Source organism: Ovis aries, chromosome 12 (assembly GCF_016772045.2).
Source record: "Ovis aries strain OAR_USU_Benz2616 breed Rambouillet chromosome 12, ARS-UI_Ramb_v3.0, whole genome shotgun sequence".
In the NCBI taxonomy this organism is placed as follows: Eukaryota; Metazoa; Chordata; class Mammalia; order Artiodactyla; family Bovidae; genus Ovis; species Ovis aries.
Window position 1 is genome coordinate 75,760,820 of NC_056065.1, and position 16,863 is coordinate 75,777,682.

At 43.9% G+C, this 16,863-nt stretch overlaps 1 protein-coding gene across 1 annotated transcript in view; it reads left to right on the forward strand.

The window, feature by feature from the left end:
• The window catches only part of CRB1 (crumbs cell polarity complex component 1), a 220,518-nt gene that overhangs the window by 150,081 nt on the left and 53,574 nt on the right, over window positions 1-16,863 (forward strand). The window lies entirely within an intron of this gene.

The window sequence follows — 16,863 nt, forward strand, 5'->3', positions numbered from 1 at the left end:
TGGAGACCGGTTATGTGTTTCTGTTTATGTCGCACACAGGAACGAAGTTTTACTCTGTATTATCACGAGCATAGTGCAGCCTCCTGAAATCATCTGCATGTTCCTTTACACATCAAAATTTGTGTAATCCTTTTTCCTGGGAATCTGCCTTTTTAAACACATTTTAAAATGTGCAAACACAGTTGCACTCATCTCACATGCTAGTAAAGTAATGCTCAAAATTCTCCAAGCCAGGCTTCAGCAATACATGAACTATGAACTTCCTGGTGTTCAGAGCTGGCTTTCGAAAAGGCAGAGGAACCAGAGATCAAATTGCCAACATCCACTGGATCATGGAAAAAGCAAGAGAGTTCCAGAAAAAAACATCTATTTCTGCTTTATTGACTATGCCAAAGCCTTTGACTGTGTGGGTCACAATAAACTGTGGAAAATTCTGAATGAGATGGGAATACCAGACCACCTAACCTGCCTCTTGAGAAATCTGTATGCAGGTCAGGAAGCAAAAGTTAGAACTGGACATGGAACAACAGACTGGTTTCAAATAGGAAAAGGAGTACATCAAGGCTGCATATTGTCACCACGCTTATTTAACTTCTATGCAGAGTACATCATGAGAAATGCTGGACTGGAAGAAACACAAGCTGGAATCAAGATTGCTGGGAGAAATATCAATAACCTCAGATATGCAGATGACACCGCCCTTATGGCAGAAAGTGAAGAGGAACTCAAAAGCCTCTTGATGAAAGTGAAAGTGGAGAGTGAAAAAGTTGGCTTAAAGCTCAACATTCAGAAAACGAAGATCATGGCATCCGATCCTATCACTCCATGGGAAATAGATGGGGAAACAGTGGAAACAGGGTCAGACTTTATGTTTTGGGGCTCCAAAATCACTGCAGATGGTGACTGCAGCCATGAAATTAAAAGACGCTTACACCTTGGAAGAAAAGTTATGACCAACCTAGATAGTATATTCGAAAGCAGAGACATTACTTTGCTGACTAAGGTCTGTCTAGTCAAGGCTATGATTTTTCCAGTAGTCATGTATGGATGTGAGAGTTGAAGAAGAAGGCTGAGCGCCGAAGAATTGATGCGTTTGAACTGTGATGTTGGAGAAGACTCTTGAGAGTCCCTTGGACTGCAAGGAGATCCAACCAGTCCATTCTGAAGGAGATCAGCCCTGGGATTTCTTTGGAAGGAATGATGCTAAAGCTGAAACTCCAGTACTTTGGCCACCTCATGCAAAGAGTTCACTCACTGGAAAAGACTCTGATGCTGGGAGGGATTGGGGGTAGGAGGAGAAGGGGACGACAGAGGATGAGATGGCTGGATGGCATCACGGACTCAATGGACGTGAGTCTGAGTGAACTCCGGGAGTTGGTGATGGACAGGGAGGCCTGGTGTGCTGCGATTCATGGGGTCTCAAAGAGTCGGACACGACTGAGTGACTGAACTGAACTGAAGTGATACTTAGGGCTTCCCTGGTGGCTCAGATGGAAAAGCATCTGCCTGCAGTGTGGGAGACCTGGGTTCGATCCCTGGGTCGGGAGGATCCCCCTGGAGAAGGAAATGGTAACCCACTCCAGTATTCTTGCCTGGAGAATTCCATGGACAGAGGAGCCTGGTGGGCTGCAGTCCACGGGGTCGCAAAGAGTCGGACACGACTGAGCGACTTCACTTTCACTTGTTCCCTAGCAAACATCTGGTGGAGAACAAAGCTACTCAAGTTTTTAAGTGATACTTATTATATTAAATTTTAGAGTTGCTACTATGAATGGTCTCCCCAGAAAATGCAATAATAACAAATCACAAAATATTTCTTATGTTTTCAAAAGGTCCATAAACCCAAGATGTCCATTCATGGATGCTTTAGCTGTCTGTGAGCACCAGGTTCAGAGCCCTCAGGTAGAGACTAGAGTTGTGTTCCAATATGTTAGACTCTTCTTTTATGCGTGGAAAGGACTGAATGCATGTGAGCTTTGATTCTGGGAACATGTGACTGTACCGCACGCACTGTGTCAGAGACAGGCACATCACCCTGTAGCATTGTGGGGTACTGTTCACCGGGCACAGGGCTGGTGTGTAAAGCGTCTACTAGAGAGTGACAATCGAGGCATTCACACGCACAGACCTTACAGTGCAGCTGGAGGAAAGCAAATCACAAATATTAAAGAATAAGTAGCAATACAACCTAGTCTGTTCTGAGACAAGTCTGGGATGCTGGAGGGCAAGGTGTCCTGGGACTGCTCAGTGCAGGTATTCCACAGGCCTGAGCAACCACGAAGCTGAGTCTGGGAAGAAAGTTGAAATTTTGAGTAAGTGGAGAGAGGGAGAACACTTTGAATATGCTTCAATTTTTATTCTGCTAAAAATGTGTGAATACAGACCCTTTCTGTGGTGGGCAGTGGAAAGGAATGCTGGGCTTGGGGGTGGGGTGGAGGGGATGGTAAATAAAAGCCAGATTGTCGAGGGCCCTGAATGTGAGCTCAGTCATTTCCTCAGCCTCGGACATTACTTGGTGGCCCTGCAGAACCAACTATCAATAAACGTGTGAGAGCACGAGTGTCACTACCAACGAAAGGAAAGGCACTTGGCTGCCATGGCAGAGAGAAGGCAAACACCATGTGGAACAGCAGCGCGCGGAGCCCAGCCCAGACCAGGTTTTTGTAACTCCCTGTAACCGGGTGTTTGATCGTGCACTTTTGACAAGAAGAGGGGGAGAGGGACTCAGCAAGGGCAGAGTTGTCTCTGATGATTTACTGATCGGAGCCAATTAGGAGAGCTCCGGTCGAACTGGATTGAGTTTCTCTGAAATTACTTTTCAAAGTAAAGACAACAGGAGTGAAGGTGTGTAATGCTGCATTTTCCCCTTGGTGGTCCGTAAAATAACCGAAAATCACGCCCCCCTCCCCGTCCCCACCAGGCTTCAAAGTGGGACTTTCGAAGTGCAAAAATCAAGTGCATCGTAGGCCTGAAATGCAAAGCTTTTGTGCAGCTATTTCGTCTTGCATTTGAAGATCTCCCCATACTCTTCACACATGGACTGAATCGAACCTTCCTCTGGGCTCAGTATTTTTACCTGAGTGGCTGTATGGTTCTGAACAAATGTCAGGTCTAGAGAGTGTGTGTATGTGTCTGAGTCAAACTTTAGAATAGCGCAATAATGAAATAGACCAAAGGAAAATGGATGGTGAAGAAACGGCCTGTGCTCAGGCCGCACATACACACCTCAATAAACAAGACACTCACCAACGGTAACATCCTGCTTTTTTGATGTCACTAAGGTTGGGGAGGGAGGCCCACGTAAAAAAGCTTTAGATGTAAAACATTTGTATGATTCTTGTGGGAAAATATGTTCTCTTTCCACCATTTTGCATTAAAATATTTCAGAAATATATGACACTTTTATTGCATTTCTGGGTGGAAAAGGCTGCATGCACTTAGGCATTCTATTGATGACTTATGTTATTGGTTTATTGAATGTCATTGTCCTATGGAGTGCAGCCTTAAAATAGACATTGATTTTGCTCCTATTTTTAATATTTCCCAACTGGCTTACTTTCACATATTATTTTATGCCATATCATTGCATTGTTTTCCTTGGAAGCAACTTGATTTAGAAGAGAAGGAATAGGCTCATCTCAGGAGTCATGCAGACGGGGGCCCCGGTTGCACCCACCAGGAGTCACTTCCATCTTCTCTGAAATGACAGAAGCAACACACTCTGTCATTGTGGAAATTGTAAACTGTTCACAGGGCTGGGACCCTTCACAGTTCTTAGAAATTACTTTTCATCTACTCAACTGTCCAGCTCTCAACTGTTATTTCTTGATGCTGAAAATATATATGGTAGAGTCCTCTTTTCTCTTTCTGGATACCTGGTAGTCCAGGTATTGAAAAAGGTAAAGAAGTTTAACCCAGAGAAAAGCGGGTACTGGGGACATCAGAAGGTGTGTATCTAAAATAATAATTGTGTCTAAAATAATGGTGCTAGTGGTAAAGAACCCCCCTGCCAATGCAGGAGACATAAGAGACACGGGTTTGATCCCTGGGTCGGGGAGATCCCCTGGAGAAGGGCTTGGCAGTCTACTCCAGTATTCTTGCCTGGAGAATCCCACAGACAGAGGAGCCTGGTTGGCTACAGTTCATGTGGTCACAAAGAGTCAGACACAACTGAGCAACTAACACAAAATAATAATAACTGGTGAACAAGGGTCTGAGGATACAGTTAATTAACTTTGCAATCTCTGTTTTTTAAACATAGACACTTTTAGAATATATCTTCATGATTATGTTCTGGCTGGTTGAGATCACTTTTGGTGACCTCTGGAAAAGTGTAACTGAACTATCATCAACATAGAACAAATTATGGATATATATTTTTAAAAACTTAATTGTTCTCTTAAGCAAGTGAAAATGGAGGTAAGAGGTTTTGGCAAGATAAATAGTGTTGGATAAGCCCCCAGTACAAGCTGGACCTATCAAATCAGAATAATTATCTCACTGATTCTGGTAGAAGCCTTCTAAGGAACTTACTACTCTTTCCTTTTAAACATATTCTAAAAACTGTGACAAGCTTATGAAGATGTTGAAGTTTATTAAGCATGCTCTTATATTATTTACTTAGCAGTGATGCATACAACGCATCTTTTACTTGTAAGTGATGATAGAATCTCAGGGCTAGAAGAGTCCTTAGAGGCCACTGGACTCTAGAACCCATCTGTTCTTTAATTTTCTGTGTAGCATTCACCCTGCATGGTGATCCTTTCTAAATGTGCACATCTTCAAGGTCAGGAAACTCCCTGTCTTTCAAGACAACTGATTCTATGAACCTCAGCATCGATTTCCAGGAGATTCTGCACAGTGAGCATAAGTATAGCACCCTATGGCATCTTACCGTTGGTGCCACTTTTTCCTGGCAGCACCAAACGAAAAAGACAGTTTTATAGGCTGGACTTATAGCTCCGTGCAGACCTTCTGATGCTCTCTAGTACCTGCTTTTCTCTGGGTTAAACTTCCCTATTTTCTTCAAGAATTTCTCTGACAACATGGTTTCAAGGAATTGATTTATATTAGATTTCCTTATGAAGTGTACTTCTTATAGCAATTCCTATTAAAGGATCCAAGGGCTTCCCTAGTGGCTCAGCTGGTAAAGAATCCATCCGCAATGTGGGAGACCTGGGTTTGACCCCTGAGTTGGGAAGATCCCCTGGAGAAGGGAAAGGCTACCCACTCACCTAGAGTCAGACATCCTGGAATGCACAGTCAAGTGGGCCTTAGGAAGCATCACTACGAACAAAGCTAGTGGAGGTGATGGAATTCCAGTTGAGCTATTTCAGATCCTAAAAGATGATGCTTTGAAAGTGCTGCGCTTAACATGCCAGCAAATTTGGAAGGCTCAGCCATGGCCACAGGACTGGAAAAGGTCAGTTTTCTTTCCAATTCCAAAGAAAGGCAATGCAAAGAATGCTCAAACTACTGCACACTTATACTCATCTCACATGCTAGTAAAATAATGCTCAAAATTCTCCAAGGCTTCAACAGTACATGAACCATGAACTTCCAGATGTTCAAGCTGGATTTAGAAAAGACAGAGGAACCAGAGATCAAATTGCCAACATTTGTGGGATCATGGAAAAAGCAAGAGAGTTTCAGAAAAACATCTACTTCTGCTTTATTGACTGTGCCAAAACCTTTGACTGTGTGGATCACAACAAACTATGGAAAATTCTGAAAGAGATGGAAATACCAGACCACCTGACCTGTCTCCTGAGAAATCTGTATGTGAGTTAAGAAGCAACAGTTAGAACTGACATAGAACAACAGACTGGTTCCAAATGAGGAAGGGAGTTCGTCAAGGCTGTATATTGTCACCATGCTTATTTAACTTCTATGCAGAGTACATCATTTGAAATGCCGGGCTGGATGAAGCACAAGCTGGAATCAAGTTTGCCGGGTGAAATATCAATAACCTCAGATACACAGATGACACCACCCTTATGGCAGAAAGTGGAGAACTATAGAGCCTCTTGATGAAAGTGAAAGAGGAGAGTGAAAAAGTTGGTTTAAAACTCAACATTCAGAATACTAAGATCATGGCATCCAATCCCGTCACTTCATGCCAATGGATGGGGAGACAATGGAAACAGGGACAGACTTTATTTTCTTGATATTTTCTTATTTTCTTTGATTTCTCCAAAATCACTGCAGATGGTGACTTCAGCCATGAAATTAAGACACTTGCTCCTTGGAAGAACAGCTATGACCAACCTAGACAGCATATTAAAAAGCAGAGATATTACTTTCCCAACAAAGGTCCGTCTATGGTTTTTCCAGGAGTCATGTATGGATGTGAGAGTTGGACTGTGAAGAAAGCTGAGGGCTGATGAATTGATGCTTTTGAACTGTGGTGTTGGAGAAGACTCTTGAGAGTCCCTTGGATTGCAAGGAGATCCAACCAGTCCATCCTAAAGGAAATCAGTCCTGAATATTCATTGAAAGGACTGATGCTGAAGCTGAAGCTCTGATACTTTGGCCACCTGATGCGAAAAACTGACTCATTGGAAAAGACCCTGATGCTGGGAAAGATTGAAGGTGGGAGGAGAAGGGGACAACAGAGGACAAGATGGTTGGATGGCATCCCCGACTCGATGGACATGAGTTTGAGCAAGCTTTAGGAGTTGGTGAAGGACAGGGAAGCCTGGTGTGCGGCCATCCACGGGATTGCAAAGAGTCGGACATGACTGAGCAGCTGAACTGAACTGAAAGGATTAAAAGCATTAGAAATCTGGAGTTTCAGAAGGATTATCATTTTATTTGCCCTAGATAGTATCTTCCACTGTGACAGCCGCAGGGCATAGCTGTACCAGACAATATCAGAGGACGGCCGCATATCTTTTCATGTTAGGAAGGAAAGCCCTTTGCAGAGGCCCCCTAGCAGAGCCTCCTCAGGTTCCGTTGTCCGGGACTGGGTCACATGCCCGTGGCCCAGCTACCAAGGAGGATGTGAGAGAGTCTGTCTTCGGCCTTCATTATGGTGGAGGTGTGCTCTGCCCATAAGGAAGGGCGTGAGATGTGCAGGGGAAACAGCTGTTGGGTTGGCCCATCATTTCTGGTTCAGAGGAGTCCTTATCTTGAACAAGTTCACACTGCCTGCAAATTTGGTCAGCATGCCTTCTACATTTTAGTTCTAGTCATTTATATTCAAGTTTACTTATCCATTACACACACACACAAATTATGGAAATTCTTTTGAAATACTACTATGCCCCAAGCATTTATAGTTCTCATTTTGCTCACACAGAAATAACTACTGAATAGGCTTTATTATATCCACTTCATACATTAGCTTTAGCTTACAAAATAGCTGCTTGCCTGAGCTCCCCTGAGCTTCCTGCTCCCCTGAGCTCCCCTGCATGCACGCATGCGCGTGCTCAGTCGCCTTCAACTCTTTTGCGACCCCGTGGCCTGCAGCCCACCAGGCTCCTCTGTCCACGGGATTCTCCAGGCAACAATACTGGAGCAGGTTGCCCTTCTTCTCCAGGGGATCTTCCTAACTCACAGATCAAACCCTAGTCACTTGTGTGTCCTGCATTGGCAGGTGGGTTCTTTACCACGGTGCCACCTGGGAAGCCTGCCCAAGTTCTCATAGCCTAGTAAGTATCAAAGTTGGCTTTTGAAAATCAGTTTTCAAGGCTCCTACTCTTTGTTTATTCTATTTCATTCTTCTGGCTCCCTGATGGTTGCTAGAAACTTCTCTCTGAGCTGACCCATTAGTCAGAACTCTGACTATGTTGCTTCTCCGCTGCACCACACCCTCTCCTCTGGCCCCCGTGGGCTGACTTGGTCCTGTGGTCCTCGAGACCCCTGTCTGCCCAGCCTTCCCTAGGGCTGCAACCCATGTTCCCTCCCATGAAGCAAAGCCAAGGCTCCTTTTGCTCACTTCCTATTTCCAGCACCTGTTAAAAGGATGCATGAATAATGAGGGATGCACCTTCATCCAGCGCAGTTAAGAGAGTGAGCAAGTAGTCAAGGAGTGAAGGGATATACTGTTGCAATGACTTTTCCCGTATCACCTGGTTTCCATCACAGCCTCTCTGACTCAGATCCATGGCAGACTGTTTAAAAATAACTTTTAAAATTTGTTTTTGGCTTTGCCGGGTCTTCACTGCCATGCAGGCCTTTCCCTAGTTGTGGCAAGGGGCGGGGGCTACCCTCTAGTTGTGGCCTGTGGCTTTGCATTGTGGCGGCTTCTCTTGCTGCGGAGAGCGGACTCCAGGCGCGAGGGCTGCAGGAGTGGTGGCTCCTGGGTTCTGGAGCACTGGTTTGGTAGTTGTGGCATGTGGGAACCTCCCAGAGCAGGGATTGAACCCCTGTCTCCTGCACTGACAAGTCACCAGAGAAGCCCCCTGGCAGATTTTTAGGCTTATATACCCTGGTGGCTTAGAGGTTAAAGCATCTGCCTGGGATGCGGGAGACCCAGGTTCAATCCCTGGGTCAGGAAGATCCCCTGGAGAAGGAAATGGCAACCCACTCCAGTACTCTTGCTTGGAGAATCCCATAGAGGGGGGAGCCTGGTAGGCTACAGTCCATGGGGTCGCAGAGTCGGACACGACTAAGTGACTTCACACATCACACTGACCCATGAGAAGGCACTGATGCCTGCCTCATGACACAGTTACCACCCTTCTCAGGTAATATTTTCATCTTTTCAAGCCTTCTAAGAGACCAGGCCTCAGTCTACAGAAATTGCTCCAGTGGTAAGGATTTCAGGCCCCAGGGCAGTTCTGTGGCACTTGGTGAGGTCTCAGCCTGTTTTGCCCGAGTGAAACCTCTGCAAATCCTCAGGTCTGTTAAAAAAAAGAGTAAAACAAAGCCGTCAAGCACCAGCTCTAAGTTTGTCCCAAACACCTCACCTGTTTAAATTGTCCTGTTGCACAGCCTCAAATGCCATCATACTTAAGACGAACAGAGCAGAGTCTGTTTTTTTTTTCCACAGAGAAGTGGAATTGAAGCCTGGGAGCATCACACAAATAACTGGCCACAATCTGTGAAGTCTGATGAAAACCCCTGCTGTTTCCATGGTTTCTCTTTGCCAGTGCCCTGCATAGATGTTCAGTACATTCGAAGCTGCCATAAATTTCCTAACTGCTGTTCAAAAGCAAAATAGGGGGAGAAATGAAAACAGAAACCATTTTCATTGTTGTCAAGAAAAAATAAAATCAATCTCTAATGGTCCATGGTGGAAGTTAAAAAAATTCCAGTCTGTCTGTCAAGCCCCCCAAACGCATCCTTCTGTGATAGAGGTGGCAGTGTTCTTGTTAACGTTTGCTCTTGGGACTTAGAAAGGGGAGGCGCCAGGACTAAGCAGAGACTAAGGCTGTAACAGGTCTACTTGGTAAACAGCACAGATGGGTCACACTAAGCCCCACTGATCCAGCACCCAGACTGAGTCCCACAGCCTCTGCCTGAAGGAAGAAGGTGACACACTTTTGGAAAATGGCAGGAAATCGTCAGAAACTGGTCCTGTCAACCTAGCAGGTGTTTGGATGGATACCCCTTTTTCTACAGGAAAATGTTTGGAGCCAGGACCCAAGGTTTTCACATTTTAATGGCAATGCTCATAGGTAATTCACTCTTTTCTTATTACTTGTATAAGGTGATTGGTACCATTGTTACAGTGTTTAAGATGGTTATTTAGCAGCTAGTGTTAATGCTATATTAGAGATTACTGTCAACTGAAAATTATGAGTTTTAAGTAACAGAAAGTAGTGAGTACAGGGAATATTTAGGCAATGAGTCCTTGGACTTTAATTTTTTCTTGATTTCTATTTATTAAAATGAAACACCTGAGTCATTTAAAATAAAGAAAGATAAACTTACTTGTATATAAGTTTTTGTAGAAATAATTTTCTATTAGATATTTCACTAGCTGTGACTTTCTGTAAAGTGGGAATATAGCAAAGGGTCATTTAAGAGTTCATGATATTTATATTAAACATAAAGTCTATGTCCTTTTTATCCATGAATATAATTTATTATTGTGTAAATATGGGGTATTCCAGATAATATGAATTTTCCCTATCTTGATTATTTTTAAATATAATCATCAGAGAATCAGATATTCAAATAAAAGAACTTTAGAAAAATAAAAGGAAGTTACCTTTTTGAATTAAATGAATAGATTTCACATAGACAACGTAACAGCTTTAAGCAATCCACCTTGTTCTATAAATACAAGGACCTAAATAACCAATTCATTGTCAACTAAAATACCCGTTAAGAAGACAATGACACAGGTAATCCTACAAATATTCCTTAATCCTTTTATCTTGATTGACAGCAGACATTCTTTGCCAAGCTAGTCAAATAGCCGGTAAAAGAAGTTTCAGTCTCTCTTCCCATTTTAATTTCTAGGTTCATGAAATAAATATGCCTAACCTTACTTTATGTTGGAGATGTCAACAGAACAGATTTTAAGCAAAGTGAAAGCGTAAATTACCTTTCTACTTTTAATATCTAATTCTTCTTACTTTCGTCAGACTATTGACCTAAATATTGACCTTTCTTCAGACCTGTTGACCCAGACTTTCTCTCTTTTTTCCCCATGATGGTAGTAAAATCTAAAACTAGTTTTTCTTGTTTATATTTAAAGGAAACACATACTAATAATCAAGTGATTGGTAGTTATTTTGTGAAAGATTAAATCTATGAACTTTAGGAGTTGCAAGATAAAATACAGTCAGCAACCACAAAGAAATATCCCTCTCTGTACTTATTTGCTGACCAGAGATAAATGCAAGGTGACTGTAATGATAAAGAAGGACGTGTCTGATTCCAGGCCCTCCTCATCTCAGTGCAGGTGATTGTCACAACCGCCTCGTGTCTTCCCGTCTCTGGTTTCTTCCCACTCCACGCTGGTACAGATCCCGTGGGATGGGTCTGCTAGGCGGGCAGAGCAGGGAAGAGGAGTCCAGAATGGCCTGGCCACAGACAAGGAAGGGAAAAGTCCATGAAGATGAAACAAAAGAAGGTCCGAGGACCAGAGTGAGGACCTCCTGTAAAACAAACAACACTCCTGCTAGCCCAATTTACACAGGACAGGCCCAGGGAGAGATAAACAGAGGAGCCAGAGCCAGCTCTCTCTCCCTCCTGGGTGCTGGGGCGCTCTTCTCCTCGTGTCTTTAGATCAACGTGCCCTCACGCCTCGAAGATGGATTTTCCTGCTACCTTCTAAATAAAATAGAGCTGTAACACTGAGCTGTAACACTGATTTGTCTAAGAGCTATACCACGGTCCATTTGAGACCTGAGAGCTATAACACGGTCTATCCAAGACCTGAGAGCTGTGACTCGCCGAGGGGGCTTTAATGTCCGTCACTCCAAATCTCTGTTGTGACGAGACAAGGAATCGAGGAACATACACTCGCGTGACAGGTCCTGATAACTACCAGCTTAATCCCCATTGCCTTCCAAAAATTAATTAATGAAACAAAACACCCTCAATGCCAGACCTGCTCCAATCTGGCTACATTTAATCTTTCTAACTTGCTTTTCCTGCATAAATCCTCCATGCCAACTAGATTGCCAAGCGCACTGTCACCTCTGAACGTCTAATGGTTTTCCATGAAACAGTTTTTGCTGATTCGGTTAAGTCTGCATGTGTCTTTGCCAATCTGATCCATACTTGAAAACCTGTCTTAAATTCTACCTACAAAATCTTCCCAATCCAGCCCATCCTGAAGATCGCTCTCTCTCCAGAGCAGCCGTTGTTCATACGATTCACTTGGGACCCATTATACCCTGTTCAGTGTTCTCTCTAATGTTGTCTTAATTTACAATTTCATTTAATTTTTTCACACATTTGTCTTATTTTTCCATTAAACTAGTGAGGACAGGGGTCAGTTTTTATTCCATGTTATCCATAGTGTTTTTTATATGCAGTAGATATGTAATCAATATCTATTGATTGATTTGATTTTAAATTTTTAGTTTTCACAACTAAAGATTTACAACAATCTCTCATTCAATGTTTTTTCCTTAAAACCTGACTTGTTGGTCAGTCACTCAGTCATGTCCAACTCTTTCCAACCCCGTGGACTACAGCACCCCAGGCCTCCCTGTCCTTCACTGTCTCCTGGAGTTTGCTTAAATTTATGTTCATTGAGTCGATGATGCCATCCAACCTTCTCATCTTCTGTCACCCCCTTCTCCTCCTGCTCTCAAGCTTTCTCAGCATCTGGGTCTTTTGCAATGAGTTGGCTCTTTGCATCAGGTGGCCAAAGTACTAGAGCTTCAGTTTCAGCATCAGTCCTTCCAATGAATATTCAGGGTTGATTTCCTTTAGGATTGACTGGTTTGATCTCCTTGCAGTCCGAGGGACTCTCAAGAGTCTTCTCCACCACAGTTCAAAAGCATCAGTTCTTTGGTGTCCAGTCTTCTTCATGGTCCAGCTCTCACATCTGCACATGACTCCTGGGAAAACCATAGCTTTGACTATATAGACGTTTGTCAGCAAAGTGATGTCTCTGCTTTTTAATACCCTGTCTAGGTTTGTCATAGCTTTTCTTCCAAGGAGAAAGTGTCTTTTAATTTTATGGCTATAGTCACCATCCACAGTGACTTTGGAACCCAAGAAAATAAAATCTGTCTTGGCTAAATCTTCTCAAATGTTCCCCTGGTTTGATCCTCACTTAATATTCATACATTCTTTGAGAACCTGCTATACGCAATGCATTTTCTGTGTTTGCATAAATACAAGTTTTCTTATTCCGTTATGCCGTAAGCATACTGAAGCCTGGCCTGTGTCTTCCGCTTTGTCTCTCACAATCCTCTGTGAGGCTCAGAATAGGTATCTTATAAACTTAAGAAAACAGTAAATTAAAACTTCTACTAAGGGGTCAAAAAAGACTTCCCAGGTGGTAAAACGCCTATCTGCCAATGCAGGAGACATAAGAGACGCAGGCTCGATCCCTGGGCTGGGAAGGTCCCCTGGAGGAGGACATGGAAACCCACTCCAGTGTTCTTGTCTGAAGAATCCCATGGATGGAGGAGCCTGCTGGGCTACAGTCTATACCCTTGCAAAGGGTAGGACAAAACTTAGCAGCCTGTCGCTCCTCAGAGTAGGAGTGACTTAGCACAGCAGATCACAATGGGTCTAAATATGGTTGCTTCAGGAACCAACGTGAATTTTGAGAGACTATAATGCAGAATGTTAAAATCAAGACAGATGACAGACTATAGGCTCATTTCAAGGTTCTGTGAAAGCTCCCAGGAGGCAGCTTGAAGGAGCGAGTCTGTGCAGAGATTTCTCTGGATAAACTGGCCGCTATGCCAAGCTGGAGCCCAGCCCTCACGTACCAGGTTGGGGGTTACATTCTCACCACAACCAGCCAGAGTGGCTCCAAGGAGACTGCAGTCTCACATAATTTGTGGGAAGAGCAGGAGCGGCAACTTAGCCTAGATTCTCCACCTACCCGAGGAACCTAGAGGCGAAAGGGCGTGCCTGGGGCCGCAGGAGAAGGAGAGGAGGGCGAGGGGGATGCTGCTGGGCTGGGCTGGGCAGCGACCGCTTCCCCTCCACTTGTGAAGCACAGACCATGGACCTGGGGTTCTTAGGGAATCACGGGAGGGGTGGCAGCCAGTGGCCAGTGTGAAACGGGTCCTGGTCCATCTTAGAAGGTTCAGGAACGCCAACGGACCAACCGAGTGGGTGAAGTGAAGTAAACCTCAGGAAATCCATGGGGAAGGGGCTGGTGGAGGAGCAACTTGAGAGCAAGGCCTGCTGGGCAGCTCTCTGGGGTCTTCACTGGAGCATCGGAGACCAAGGACCCAGCAAAGACCCCCCAGAATAAGTCCCCCTGAAGCACATGCCAGTCTCAGGGAGCGTGAAGCATGCACTGCCAGCACCCGGCAGGGAATACCTTCTGAACCCTTCTGATACTCAGGCAGAAATCCAGAAGGGTAGGGGGGTGAAGTGGAGGGAAAAAGAAGGGGGAGCTCCTCAAGTCATTTCCAAGATAGCCTGAAGTCCACCTAGCAGATGGAGAAAGAAGATTCAGTTCTGATATGTACTGAAACTTCACTGTTCTTATGACTATTTAGCATCGGTGTTCAAAATATGACCTTAAGACTATTATTACTCAAGACTGAGCAGAAAAGACTTGGAGTCTGCTGGAGCTTTTATCCAACCTTTTACCCTCCACTCCATTAAATATGTTGAAAGGCACAATGGGTGGGGGCAAGATGTTTCACTTATATGATTATAACTCATGAGTTGTTCACTATTCCTCTTAATTAAATGCTTGCAGATTAATTTTTTCTGTGCTCAAAATCCTGTGAGAATCAAATCTAAGTAAAATATCTAACAACAAATTTTTAGAAGACCTTTTTGTAAGTTCAGTTAAATGAAACTTGCATTAGAACTCTCCTTTAGAATGTAGCCTGTAATTCCTAAGTCAGTTCTCTATTACCTATAAGGATGATTATTTTTTGATTGCTTGTTCAGTCACCAAGTTATGACTGACTCTTTGTGACCCCATGGACTGCAGCATGCTAGGATTCCTTGTCCTTCACTATCTCCCGGAGTTTGTCCAAGATTTTGTCCATCGAATCGATGATGCCATCCAACCATCTCATCCTCTGCCACCCGCTTCTCCTGCCCTCAACCTTTCCCAGCATCAGGGTTTTTTCCAATGAGCCAGCTCTTTGCATCAGGTAGCCAAAGTACTAGAGCTTCAGCTTCAGCGTCAGTCCTTCCAATGAATATTCAGGGTTAAGTTCCTTTAGGATTGACCTCTTTGATCTCCTTGCTATTGAGGGACTCTCAAGAGTCTTCTCCAGCACCGCAATGCAAAAGCATCAGTTCTTAGTGTTATACTTTCTTTCTGGTCCAGCTCTCACGTCCATACATGACCACTGGAAAGACCGTGGCCTTGACTATTATGCACCTTTGTTGGCACAGTGATGTCTTTGCATTTTAATATGCTATCTAGGCTTGTCATAGTTTTCCTGCCAAGAAGTAATCGCCTTGATTTCATGGCTGCAGTCACCATCTGCAGGGATTTTAGAGCCCAACAAGAGGAAGTCTAGGATGATTCTATATTATAGCCAACAAATCCATTTGATTTCATTTTGCTTTGTCTGCTCATCCAGTTTCTTTTATAACACATACCTGCTCAGCCCTGTGCAGGGACTGTTGGAGACCCTAAGATTCTGGTATGTTCCCTCTTTTCATGGAGCTTGAAGTACTTTTGGATTAACGAAATCGTATGAAAGCAATCCAAGTAGAGTGAAGTATAAGTACAATAGGGTCTAAACACGTGGTGCCTAGGTGGCCAGGGGCACAGATTAACATCGGATAAATTTACCTGAAAATAGACACAAAAAGAGCACTTTGGGCTTTGGATTAGATGAGGATAAGTTCAATATGAACATTTTAGTCAGCTTACAATGGTCATCATTAATCAATTCATTTAAAAATTAGTTTCCAAGCGCCAAACATGGTGCAGGCATCGTGCGTGGTTTAGACATGGACTGTTGAACAGGACAGCTTCCCTTCTCTCGTGAAGAGTGAGACTCCAGCCTAACATGCTGTCCCAGTAAACCTCTCATTATGGAGAGCTGTACAATTTGTCAGTCACTCCATATGCCCACCCTTTCTAAATGGTTTCTCTCAATGATGATAGTGCGACTTGATTTGGTCATGAGAGGATAATTCCTTTTGTACTGCATTTTAATTACAGCCAACACGTATGGAGTAGTTATTTATATATCAAGCAATGTTATGAGCATCCGGTGTGTCTTAACTCAATCTTTAAAAAGCCCTGTGCTGCAGGTACTATTATTAGCCCCGTTTTGTAGATCAGAAGACCTAGACACAAAAAGTAAATGTAACCTGCTTACTTCCTTAGCTGGGATTCAAACCCGGCTTTATCAATATGGGAGCGTTTGAGTAAATTTTAAAAGCAGGCATTTAGGTATGGAGTTCATTGGGAAAGTTAGACAGACATGTTAGTAATAACAATAAGCAGGAATGCACTAAATTATCAATTAAAAAGAGAAAGTGCATTTTAAAAACCAGATTGTATAAGTGCTTTGGAATTTAGACACCAGTCTTTCTAAGCTTCGAAACTGCCTGTGAAAGAGAGCTGAGCCCGTCTGCCCTGAAAGCCTCTAGATCTTTCAGTAAGCACAGACACATCACACGGGTGACGGTGTTGGCAACGCTGTGTAAGTGCCACACGCATGGAAGTTTCTGTCAGCACCGTTTGTGCATTTGAACTTCATCGAAAAGCAGCAGCCATCACTCTCACACAGTGTTATGTTTCTTTTTGTTACTTGGATTAAATGAATCCTATTAGAATTCTAACAGAATTCACTTAATGAGCTCTCTAATTAGGTATCAAAAATTTTTTTGACTTGAGAGTCAGGAGGAAGAGTAAAGAAAGTGAAGGAGCTAGAAGCCAGGGCTTGGTGGACAGATTTCACGGCTTATGTTGGAATCCTGGTGAGCAGGAGAGGGGGCCCTCCATTCTCCTCAGAAGCCTCTGCAGAGAGAGGCGTCTGCGCTGTCTGTGGGTCTAGGGATTATGTTCTTGTTCTTTAGTTGCTGAATCGTGTCCAGCTCTTTGCGAGCCTATGGACTGTAGTCGGCCAGGCTCCTCTGTCCATGGGGTTTCCCAGGCAACAATACTGGAGTGGGTTGCCATTTCCTTCTCCAGGGCTCCTTCCTGACCCAGGGGTCACACTCACCTCTCTTGCACTGGCAGGCAGATTCTTTACCATCTGAGCCGCCAGGGAGGCCACTAGGGATTATGGGGAGCTGCCAAAAAATGGAGAAGGCAGATCGCTGCTCCCAAGTGGAACA